This window comes from Monodelphis domestica, chromosome 4 (assembly GCF_027887165.1).
Source record: "Monodelphis domestica isolate mMonDom1 chromosome 4, mMonDom1.pri, whole genome shotgun sequence".
Taxonomy (NCBI): domain Eukaryota; kingdom Metazoa; phylum Chordata; class Mammalia; order Didelphimorphia; family Didelphidae; genus Monodelphis; species Monodelphis domestica.
The window spans coordinates 274,018,828-274,030,515 of record NC_077230.1 but is presented as its reverse complement, the minus strand read 5'-3'; positions in this window follow the sequence as shown (position 1 = coordinate 274,030,515).

Genomic DNA, 11,688 nt, shown 5'->3' with positions numbered 1-11,688 from the left:
AATACTAAATTATGTCTATGGATATTAGCTGTTTCGATTCTTTCAAGCAACCCAGTGGCATATTTGGAATCAGATATAATGTTAATGGACTGATATTGAGATCTATAAAAAGCTCTTAAGAGGGTTACAAGTTCATTCTTTTCAGTGGAATCAAAAAGAGTTTGGGTAACTGTGACAGTGGAGTCCTGGTCTAAATAATTAGTGGCATTGACTTTGGTAAAGATGTTGACTCCTTGCACTGGTGTTGTAGATACCACCCGACAGAATACATGAGGAGTAACTTGTAAAAAAGGCTAAAAGACCTTGAGGTCTTTTCTGACCAAAAGAAACAGAGAAGCACAGCAAATTTTGCCAGGATGAAGAATAACTGATGAGATCATTAATTTGGACATTGCTTACTCCTGCTAACAAGTAATCTTTCTAACATGATTTTCCCTATGATTATAGCAACCATCTCTGGATAGGTTTGTACTCAAGAGGTTGGAAGGTGAGGAAGATACCCATACTCTAATATCCTATCCAATTAGATTAAAGCTCCAGTAGGTGAGATGGGTTTAAAAGCAATTTGGAAATTGATATCTTTGATGCATTCATGTCTATCCAATATAGCTTGAGCAATAGCATTACTAATTTTTAGTAAAGCATCATGGGCTGCAGGTGTTAAGTGATGTGAGAAATTTAAATTAGAGTCTCCTTCTAGTAATTGGAATAGTGGGGCTAATACAAAACTTGGAATTCCTAAAATGAGTCTTAGCCAATTAATATCCCCAAGTAACTTTTGAAAGTCATTTAATGTTTTTAAGCAATCCTGTCATCTCAATTTTCTGTAACTATACATGTGTCTCATTTATATTTATAATTAATTAATTTATAATTAATATAATTATAATTAATATAAATTAATTAATATATAATTATGATTAATAATTATATATTATATAATATATAATTATATATAATATATAATTAATATATAATTATAATTAATATAAATTAATTAATAATTAATTTATAAATTAAATTTATATTTGCACCTTTTCAGGAGCTACAATAAGACCAAATTTATCAAGGCTTTCATGTAGTTTTGGGTAATTCCATCATAACTCCTCATTAGAGGAATGAGCAATGAGGATATCATCTATATAATGGACTACTAGAAATTGGGTGTATTTTTGTCAAAAATATCAAAGTTTCTGAGCATACATTTGACAGAGAGTGGGACTATTTTTCATACCCTAGGGCAAAAATAATCATTCCTATTGGTCATTAGGTTCTTGCAAATTAATAGAGGGAATTGAGAAGACAAACCTAGCATAATCCTGTGACTGAAAGGGAATCATGAAAAAACAATCCTTTAAATCTAATACCCAAGCCCTCCATGAGTTGGGAATCATGGAAGGACTGGGTAAACTAGGCTGTAAAGGACCCATAGTTTCCATTTGATCATTCACTTTTCTAAGGTAAATCAGAAATCTTCATTTACCTGATTTTTTCTTGATTACAAAAACAGGAGAATTCCAGGGACTAGTGGATTGTTTAATGTGTACCACTTTTAACTGTTCCTGCACTAGATATTTTAAAGCAGAGAGCTTTTCTTTAGATAGGGGCCACTGGTTCACCCATATGGGTGAATCATTTTTCCAGATACTAGGCAAAGTAATTGTGCACTCTTCTCTGGTCATGAACCCTAGGATGAATCCATGGTCATGATAGCTCCCATGCCCACAAGAATATCTTTGCTCCATAAATTTAAAGGTATTCTAGGAATTTGCATCTGACAAAAAAACAAAACAAAACAAAACAAAAAAAAACAAGTTTTTTCTCCATATCTCCAAGACATGTCCCAGGAGACTCTCACCACTTGTGTAAGTCCTCCCACACCTCTGACTGAACTCTCTACTTTTCACAACTATGTGTTTTGTCCATTCTTCTACTTAGATGACTGAATGGTCAGCCCCAGAGTCTAACAGTCATGGAAATTCCTTCCACTGTCATGGTACGTATATAGGCCTTCAGTATAATCCTTGTATCCACATGATGTCCAAAGACAATTGTTTGTCCTCAACCACCACTGCTATTTTGCCCTTTACAATAAAGAATTCATCATTGGTGTTCACAATGGTAATCCTAGCTTGAGTTCCTATCTAATATGAATTGTCAATCAAGAGAGGTTGCATATCAAGTTACTGATAGGGGGCTTATAAGACAATATGACCTTGCACAGGCTGCCCTTCCATTAAAATAAAATTTTCTGATTGTGGATAAAGGACATATGATTCAGAACAAATAAGGCTAGTTAATATTGGGGTATCAGGTAATATAGCAGTTACTTCTGCTGGAAGTGAAAGACTTAAAATTCATTCTGTAGCCTTCTGCACTCTAGATACAAAATCAGCAAATGTTTCAGTAGGACCTTGCATGACTTTTGTGAAGAAGTGATTACTCTGGGCCTTGTCTTCTACCTTTTTCAAGCTTTCAAAGCCTCTTCTAAATATAAGCCTAGACTCCTGCAACATACCCAATATGATGTGATGGAGATGTATTTGGACCAGTCCCTATTAAATGATGTATGGTAGGAGTAGCTTGTTGTCCCATAGATCCTGTTAATTCCCACTGCAATTGCTACATAACCTCACCCCACAGAGTCTTCCACTGTAAGTGTTACTCCAGTTGCAGACACATAACAGCTAAAGCCTTCCAATCATATTGTCATGAAAGTAGCTGCAACAAAAGTAATTAAATTCATTGTGTATAGAGAGATTGGCCCATATTTAGCACAAGATTCTTTTATCTCTTTTACTGTCTTAATATCAAATTTAGTATATGAATGATTTTCTTGTCCATCCTCTAACACAGGGAACAATATAGGCACCATCCCTAACTCTGGCATTCCCTGAGGATTGTCCTTGACTTGATGCAATTGAGCCATTGCTATCTCAAGTGTCTTATCCTTTATCTGTAGGAGTGACTGACACTGAGACTGATATTTAGGAGGTTCGGAGTTCAAGGAACTCCTCAAAGGTGGCACAGAGGCTTATTTCTTTTCTTCCTTGTCAATCCCATTCTCTTCTTCATCTAACCCTAAATCATTCTCCAATACTTCCTCTAATTCACTTAAAACTTTCATATTATTTAAACAAAGCCAAACAAAATTATACATAGTAACAAAAATCTCAGGCAACTGTGAATCTTTCTGCATATGGTCCTCTACCCACTTCCTCTCTTCCTTAATTAACAAACTCCTGGAATTATTTTTTAAGATACTGAATAAAATCCTTTAATGGTTTAGCTTGAACCTTAATTCCTTGTCTCAGTGCTAACATCTGCAAATTTCTTCCATCTGCAGCTGGTTGTTTCAGTTCCTTTCGAACTGCAGATCCCATGATTGCAGGTTGTTCATTACTCAGGAACCTCAGAGCAAAAGAAACTAACCTGCTCTCCTGAAAAACCACTTTACTGCTTTGGGTGTGCACCTCAACCTCGGGGAGCTTACCTTATCCTGTAACACAGAGGAGGAGTGAAGACTCTCTGGGCTCTGGACCATGCTATTTTCTTCATGCCTGACTTTGGGTGCCAAGTGTCATGAAAAGGGTCCTGTTAGGGATAGAATGGGAGCAGAATAGGCGAAGAACAAAAAAAAAAGGCAGTCACTCTGGTAGGTTTAGCACTTTGTGATTTATTACACACACACACACACACACACACACACACACACACACACACACACACACACACACACACACACACACACAAAACACTGCAGCAGCAGCAGCATCTTCAGAAGCAGATACATATACTTCTGGCTAGCATGAGAATCAGGTGATAAACAAGAATGGAGTTTGTAAAATTCTAGGAATTGTTTTTCCTTAAGATACTAAGAACTGTTTTTCTTCTAGAAGGAAATGGAAGGACATCTGGAGCAAGGAACCTGTCTACCTCAGCATATTATCTCAAACATGTTTTTCTCTGTGGTTGTGTCCCCTTCATAACTTCCTCAAGAATGCCAGAAAGGGAGAGGGGAACATATCAGGAGGAATTAATCCCTGAGTTATCTACAGAAGGAAGAGATAAGAAAGTTTGAAAGACAGAATGCCAATAAGAAGCTTGAATATAAGGGAAATTTTTCAAGTATGTTTGATCAAATTATTGTACATGGGACTGTTAATATTTTGATTTAAGCCGATGACACAACTATGTATCCCTAAGAGGAGGGATAATATAGTTTTTGAAGAGGTTGAAATAGATTTATAGTTATAGTTTTGAAAAACAAAATCAGAAATAAAATTTTTGAAATAAAATTAGAAATAAAATTGTCATAGAAATATAGATTTTAAACATTAACTTTCAATGTATGATGATATAGAAATTCTATTTAAATTGTTTAAAGAAAAATTTACAGAAAATATAGGAGAAACAGAAATTTTAGAAGAATTTTATAGAAAATGTTTTATAACTGAAATTATTTTGGTACTAAAAGAAATACTATTTTGGCCTGTATTTGAAATTTTGTCTAGAAACTCGATTTTAATGTAAGAAATTGAAAAGGTCTGAGATCCTAATCAAACCTAGCAAATCCATTATTCCTCCAACTTCTAAAAAAAGTAAAATATCTTGCTCCATATGAATTTCTCTGATAATTGTATTGAGTATAGTATGGTTTCTCCTATGTTTTTAGGAAATTTTCCATTGCTGCACTAACTCGGATAGAACTATTCCAAATCACTGTAATAGATTGGTAGTTCAGAATATTGTACCTATAGACCTATAGGGGTGTATGGGGTGCTCAGGGAGGAGTAATATCTTTGGTATGGAGGGCTTGTCGTGCCCTCCTAGGGCAGCTCTCCAGCCTCTGACCCTCACCTGACACCCAGCTCTCACTTGTGGTTCCTAGTAGCTGCTAGCATGCTACAGCGGCCACACCCCAGGCAACGGCTTCGACAAGCCGGCTAAACCTTGTGAGGGTAGCCATTGGGTAGTCGTGGACCCCTGGTGAACCAGGGCTTTGCTCACCCAGCATGTGAAGACTGCTTTGGTGGAACAGGCGGAAGAAACCAACAAGAAGGTTCAACAGCTGAGATGGCGATGCAGCAAGGCACTGTGGAGTGCTTAGGGCGTGTTGGAGCACAAAAGACAACACGGCCATCCAATGCACCTGAGGAAGTCTCCAAGTGTAACGACTTATCGCGCCAATGGACCCAGGCTTCCAACTCCGAGAGAGTGGGACTGTCTCTGTGCATCGACATTTCTACTTAAATCTTCATGCACAAGTGTCTTTGTGCACAAAAACGCACAAAGACAATCATCATCCTTGGTTACCAAGAGACTACTACCAGTACCTATAGACCCAGCAGAACTTATTAAATATGTAAGAAGACAATCCAATAGTGAATAAAAGACTATCAATAGGGAATCAGGAACATATTGTGAACTCAGTGTTTTAGATAATGAAACTGGAAAAACTGATAGTAAAAGAAATTGTGAAAATGAATATATCTATCAGGACATGAAATCTAGAACAGATCCAATGGAATCAATTCCAAATGTGCATATTTCTGAGATACTTCAATGGATTATGTTACCCTAGATTAAAAAATAGATTATATAATATGTTAGAAGCCTTTGGACAGTATTCCTTGGTGGTATTCAACCTCACCTTGTCATGTGGTGACTAAATTCTATCATGTGACTAGCCCATAATCTTACACAAAGTCATCACTTTAGTCATAAGAATAATAAGGCACACAGAAATGAGAGGACACTGTCTAGTCACTTTGTGAGGTTACAGAGCAATATAGGTCACAGGTTGTATTAAGCCAATCAAATGTGTCCTTGAGGTATTTGTATTTGTTAACAGACCCATCAACAAAGTTCACAGAAATAAGTGCTGATCCTATGAACTCAGTAGAATCTATTCCTTTAATACTTGGTTTAACTTAATATATTTTGGTCTTTTTTGCCTCATTTATGCCACATATAGGTTTCATAGTGGCTACAATCCTGCAGATTAAAAGATCTCAAAATCTATGGACATTTTCATCTTTATATTGGTTAAGACTGGAGGATACACTTACCAAACTCATATCAGTTTTAAGTCCAGAATTTATCCTGTGGATGTTTTGTCTTCATTACCAAATTTTACCATGTGTGTATCTGTGTATAGGATTTCTCATACTATCAATAACTTAGGTTCTAGTTTTGAAGTCCCTCCTGAAAGCAGTTTGACCTCCCTTAAATTGTGCTATTACACATAGCTCAGGAAAAATAGTAAATAATTTTACTTTTTTGACTGTCAATTACAACACCACAAACAATAATCCTGTAGATTGGTAACCCTTGGATAATTGTTTATCTAAATTAGTCAAGCTTTTCCCACTCTTCCCTCAGGTTGGGATGGCACCTGTGGAGTAGCCTATGTAATCTTTACAGTAACCAAACAAAATCATACAGAAGGTTTGGCAAGAGTCAGCTTTTGAAGACATTTAGCTACATGAGAACATAGAAATAAGAGATCTATTTGTGAAAGTACTAATCTAATAGCAGCACATGGAAATAGCCTTGTGTATGAAGGGAGGGACATAGTTGGCACCAGAAATTAGGAAAGGACAGTTTTTCTTCTTTCCAGCTTTGAGAAAGGACTTACTTGGTTCTCTTTGTCACTGAGTTTCTTATTAAAAAGCTTGAACAATGTGGATTCTCCCTTGAAGCAAAAAGACTTCTTTTAAGTTCTTACATCATTTATGCCCCTCACAAGGACAGAGAATGTTATTATTACTTTCCTTATTTAATGAGGAAAGTATTTTTAAAATTAATTAAAAAAAAAAGGAACAGAAATCTATTTTCTCTCCCATACCAATCCCATTGGGAAAAAAGAAAAATAAATTCCTTATAACCAATATGGAGAGTCAAGGGGAAAAAAATCCATATTTGTTGTTTCCAAATATATATGTCTCACTCTGCATACTGAATTGATCACCTGAATTGATTTCAAGAAGTGGGCAGTATGCTTCATCATAGAAGTTTCATCATAGTCTACTAGAACCATGTGTGGTCATTCCATTAATCAGAGCTCTAAAAGAATTCAAGCCTCACTTTTTTACAGTATTATTCATTTATATTATTACAGAATAATAAAAATTATTATCCTGGTTCTACTGATTTAACTCTTAGTTTGTAAAAGTCTTTTAAATTATTGCAAAATGCTGTAGGCTTGAACCCTGATCTTATATCTGTTTTGTGATGTGTGTTTTAAAATTAATAATCAATAACTAAGTATTATATTTTATAAAGTTTTTATTAATAATAACTAAAACAAAAGAGCTGCCTGACTTCAGCTGGGCCACAGGTTGTAAAAGTAAACTTGAATCCAGGACTTCAATCCCCAGAAATCCTTGCTCCACTTCCCCAGAATGCCCTCTAATCTCACTGAATTCTCCCCTGGGCCGAGAGTGAGATGGGGTATTTAAACCTGGTTGTGAATAGCCTCGGCCCTCTTTTTACTTCCGTTTCTGAGCACACACGGCTCTCCACCTAGCAGGCAAGATGTGAGTGGTCCTGAATAGGCTTTCTGGGCTTAGACATGTGCTTTTCTTACTTGTGTTTTCTTTATATTTTAATCTTCAATAAACCTCATAAAAATATAATACTTCTTGAAGAGAGAAACTAATTTCTACCTCTTTCAGTATCCCCTAAATTTTAATCTTTACAAGGTCCAAAAAAGAGGAAGAGGGAGGAGTTGCAGTCACAATGCGGAGATGCAAGAAAAGGGAGGAGATATAGAAAAATGGAATATTGGGAAATACTAAGGGAATTCTGGGGGATGAAGTCCAAATCTCAAAATCTCCATTTATACATATCTCCTTGTGATCATATTGGAAAACCAGTTTCCCCAAAAGGATCATGGAAACATAATCAACAAGAAAAATTATAATTGCAGATAAAAGGAAACGAGAACAAAACCAATGAGAGGTGCATTGACAAAAAGCCAATTAGGAGGCAGTCACCTTTGGCATAAGAGTGTACATTCAAAAACAAAAGCATTCATCCCCCAACCCAAAGTTCAAATTCACATTCCAAAAGTTCACTCTGGATCTTCTGGTGCAGCGTGTGGTCTCTGCAGGCATCTTCATGGTGCTTTCTAGATTCTGGGAAATAGCAAGTAATATCCTAAAATTGCTCAAATTTAATTTAAATCAAAGTTCACAACAATAACTTGCCCCCCTGAGGTGAATAATAACAAACACAGGGATCACTCAGGGATCATGGCTTAGTTATGAGGTATGTGAATCAATTTGCAAAAGAAAATCAAAAACATGAAAAAATCCAAATAAAAGAGAAAAATAACTTGTGGATGAAATAAAAAATGTAAAAGTCTTATGTCTAAAAAAATCTAAGTAAAGGAAAAACAAATCAATAGCAGGGCTTTGAATCAGGGCCCAATTAAAATAATTTTAGAAATTATGCACTACCCAATCAGTAGTCAGGACTATAGAAAGTTTGCCACACTATGAAAGACAGAAAAGGGACTAGATTTCAACAGCAAATGGGAGCCAGGATGGCAGCAAAAAGTAGGTGCTTGATAGAATGTGGCTCAGAGGAAGTCTAGACTCTGACATATGTCAAAACAGCCCCAACCTCAAACTCCAAACAAGTTCAAGTGCTCTTGTCTTGGCTCAAAATTTCATCAATCCTACTGGGATACCTTGTGCTCCATAGGCACTATGCAGGTGCTCTGTCCTTTTTTAGCACTCTATGGTGGCTTTTTTGTATATCCCCTTCTTCTTGAATCAGAATCATGAAGCAAAGTCCCATAATTCTTTTAAACAATCAAAGGCATCATTTTTATAGTCTAAATCTGTAGCATATCAGGTATATTAGCATCTTGAAAGTATTATTGATGTATTGATATTGTAACTTATGTGTTCATATATCAGACTCATGGTCATGTTACTTATTGATTATTATATTTCTAAATCTTCATTCCAAAGGACAAAGGAATTCCTGAGCAGGACAATATCTGCCACAGGGTCCTAGCTCACACCTAGTTAGATCACATTCCTTACGAAGTCACATGTTTGATTAACCTCCTCCTCTTTGATTATGTGATTGTCAATTGAGCCAATGTTAATACCTATGCCATGTCACAGATTCATTAGCTAACTCCCACTCCACATTCCTAAACTCGCCAATAAAAGTTTGAGGGCACATGTGGAGCCCCCTCTCAATTCCACCAGAGGAGCATGGACAATGGAGCCCATATTTTTTAACTCCTTGTCTCTGAGTCTTTATTCCTTTGTCTCTCTCTCCCTCTCCCTCTCTCTCTTAATGTCTTTCTCTTCTCTATCCATTTTCCCTTAATTTCCAATCTCCGTCTCAGGTGTCCACCCATGAGAATATTAATATGTAACCACAGGAGGTTACAAAAGCTTTTGGGGCATGCGTTAATATTAGAACAAATGTATTTAAAACTTATATTACTTCAAAGTAAAACAAAATTAAAGAAAAATCTTCTCAATACTGTTGACATGCTTCAAATACAAAAAGGAGAGAAAAATAAAACAGATACTTTATTGCACATGAAATTTAAAAAAGCAGTTTTTTAAAAAGTTTTAAAAATTAAAATATATTGTTTAAAATCAGTGACACACTGTGAATTTTAAGATTTTCTCCACCCTGATTAAATCTTTAAAACCCAAACAAACAGGAATGTATACACCCCTTCTTAAGGATTAAGTGTTGAGGAGGATGGCCTATGATAGATATGTGCTAGCAAGTGACAAATAAGAAAACAACTGACAGACCCCCTGGGTTGTCCTAAATCAAGCTTAAGCTACTACTAGTACATGTGAGATGCAGAAAGTGATGTTAAAAACGGTCTATATATTTCACATCACTTCCTCTCTCCATGCTCTTTCTCGGAGACTTGGCTCTGGCTGTTTCACAGGACTTGGCTCTGGCTCTGACTTTGTTTTTTGCTCGTGGAGACATTGGTCTGTGTCGGCAATGTGGGGAGTGCTGGGCGGCATTTGGCGTCTTGGGTCTTGGTGTCTTGGCATGAGTGTGCTAAGTGAGTGAGTTTAGGCTGATTCCTTTTTCCTTTACCTTCCAAAACACTGTCCTCTTACAGATCTATATATACAAAGAGGGAAGAGGATTTACAAAATATAGTAGCTTTCTCCCTTAATAGTAAAGCATTGTATATGTAGGAGGTACCCATCAATTGTTTAAGTTCAAAATTTTATGGCTTATGGATGTATTGGAATACTCTTGCATCATAAGATTTGTGATAGGGACAATTTTCATTAAACCTCAAAAGACTTATATGAACTGATGCAATATGAAGTAAGCAGAACCAGGAAAACAATTTATATGAAAATAAAAAATCAGATTTTGAAAACTCAATTAATGCTGTAATTAGCCATAACTTGAAAGGATTTGTGTATGATACTAACCTTGTAACAGAGAGATGAAGGATTCAAGATTCAGAATGAGATATGTAAGTTTGGAAATGACCACTAAAGTTATTTGTTTTCTATAGCTATGCATATTTCTTATGCATATGTACTTTTTTCTCTTTTAAATTTCTGGGAGACAAAATTTACTTTTTTTCGTTAAAAAAATAAACTTAATTAAAAAACTATGATCCTTTGGTTAGTACTAGAAGATTTAGTAACTAGTTTTTAAAAATTCCATGAACAGTAATCTCTTTGAGGATGCTGAAATGTACAATCCTTTCAAGGTACTGCTTCTTCACTTTTGCTTATACTTTATATTTATATTTCTCTAAAGAGTCTGAGGCCTTTGACTATCATTTTTACTATAGGTACTAGATACCTGCCCCACTCCCAATCTCTTGCTTCTCTACCTTTAAATTTTCTGTCTCACAAATCTCTGTCTCTCAGAGCCTCAAGTAGTCATTTTTATATGCCTCCAACTTACATGAAAACTTTTATAATTCTCCTATTAGAGTCTAATCTACAAGGTCCCAGTAAACACATATATGCATACATATATACATATATATTTTATCAACTAATGCCTTCCCTTCAATATCACAATATAAATCCAAATACATAGGAATACATTTCATACATACCTGCTTATTTATGTATTTCCCTCAGTTAGCCTGTTACTTTCTGGAGGAGGTACTATTTTGACTTTTGTCTTTGTATTCTCATTGCTTAGCACAGTACTTATAACACAGAAGGCAATCAATTCTTGTTGTTGGAAATACATATTATTATTTAGAACTGAAATCATTATAAGTCATGAAGTCCAAAAGTTCCAAGTCATGAACTTCTTTTCAAAATGTGATTTTTAGCCTATATTCATAAGTGAAGGAATTGCTACATTTCAGTTAGAGGATTAAAAAAAATGAAGATTTGATTTTCCCACCCAAGTTCACAAACCCCCTGAAATTTATTCACAGATTCCTTAATGGGGGACTCCATGGACCCCTTCTAAGAACTTCTGACCCAATCCATTTTCTTCATATCTCAGAGGAAAAGATAGATAACTTGAAAGGTTGTGACTTGCCTAAAGTCAAATAATCATTAGGAAAAAGAAAACCCATGTTCTCTCTTGCCAAATTCATTGTTCTAACAAGAACACGTGAGTTTCTCCTAACTCTGAGGTTCTATGTATATTTCTAAGCCTGAATTTTTTGTCATAGAGAGCCTCACTTTATGGGTT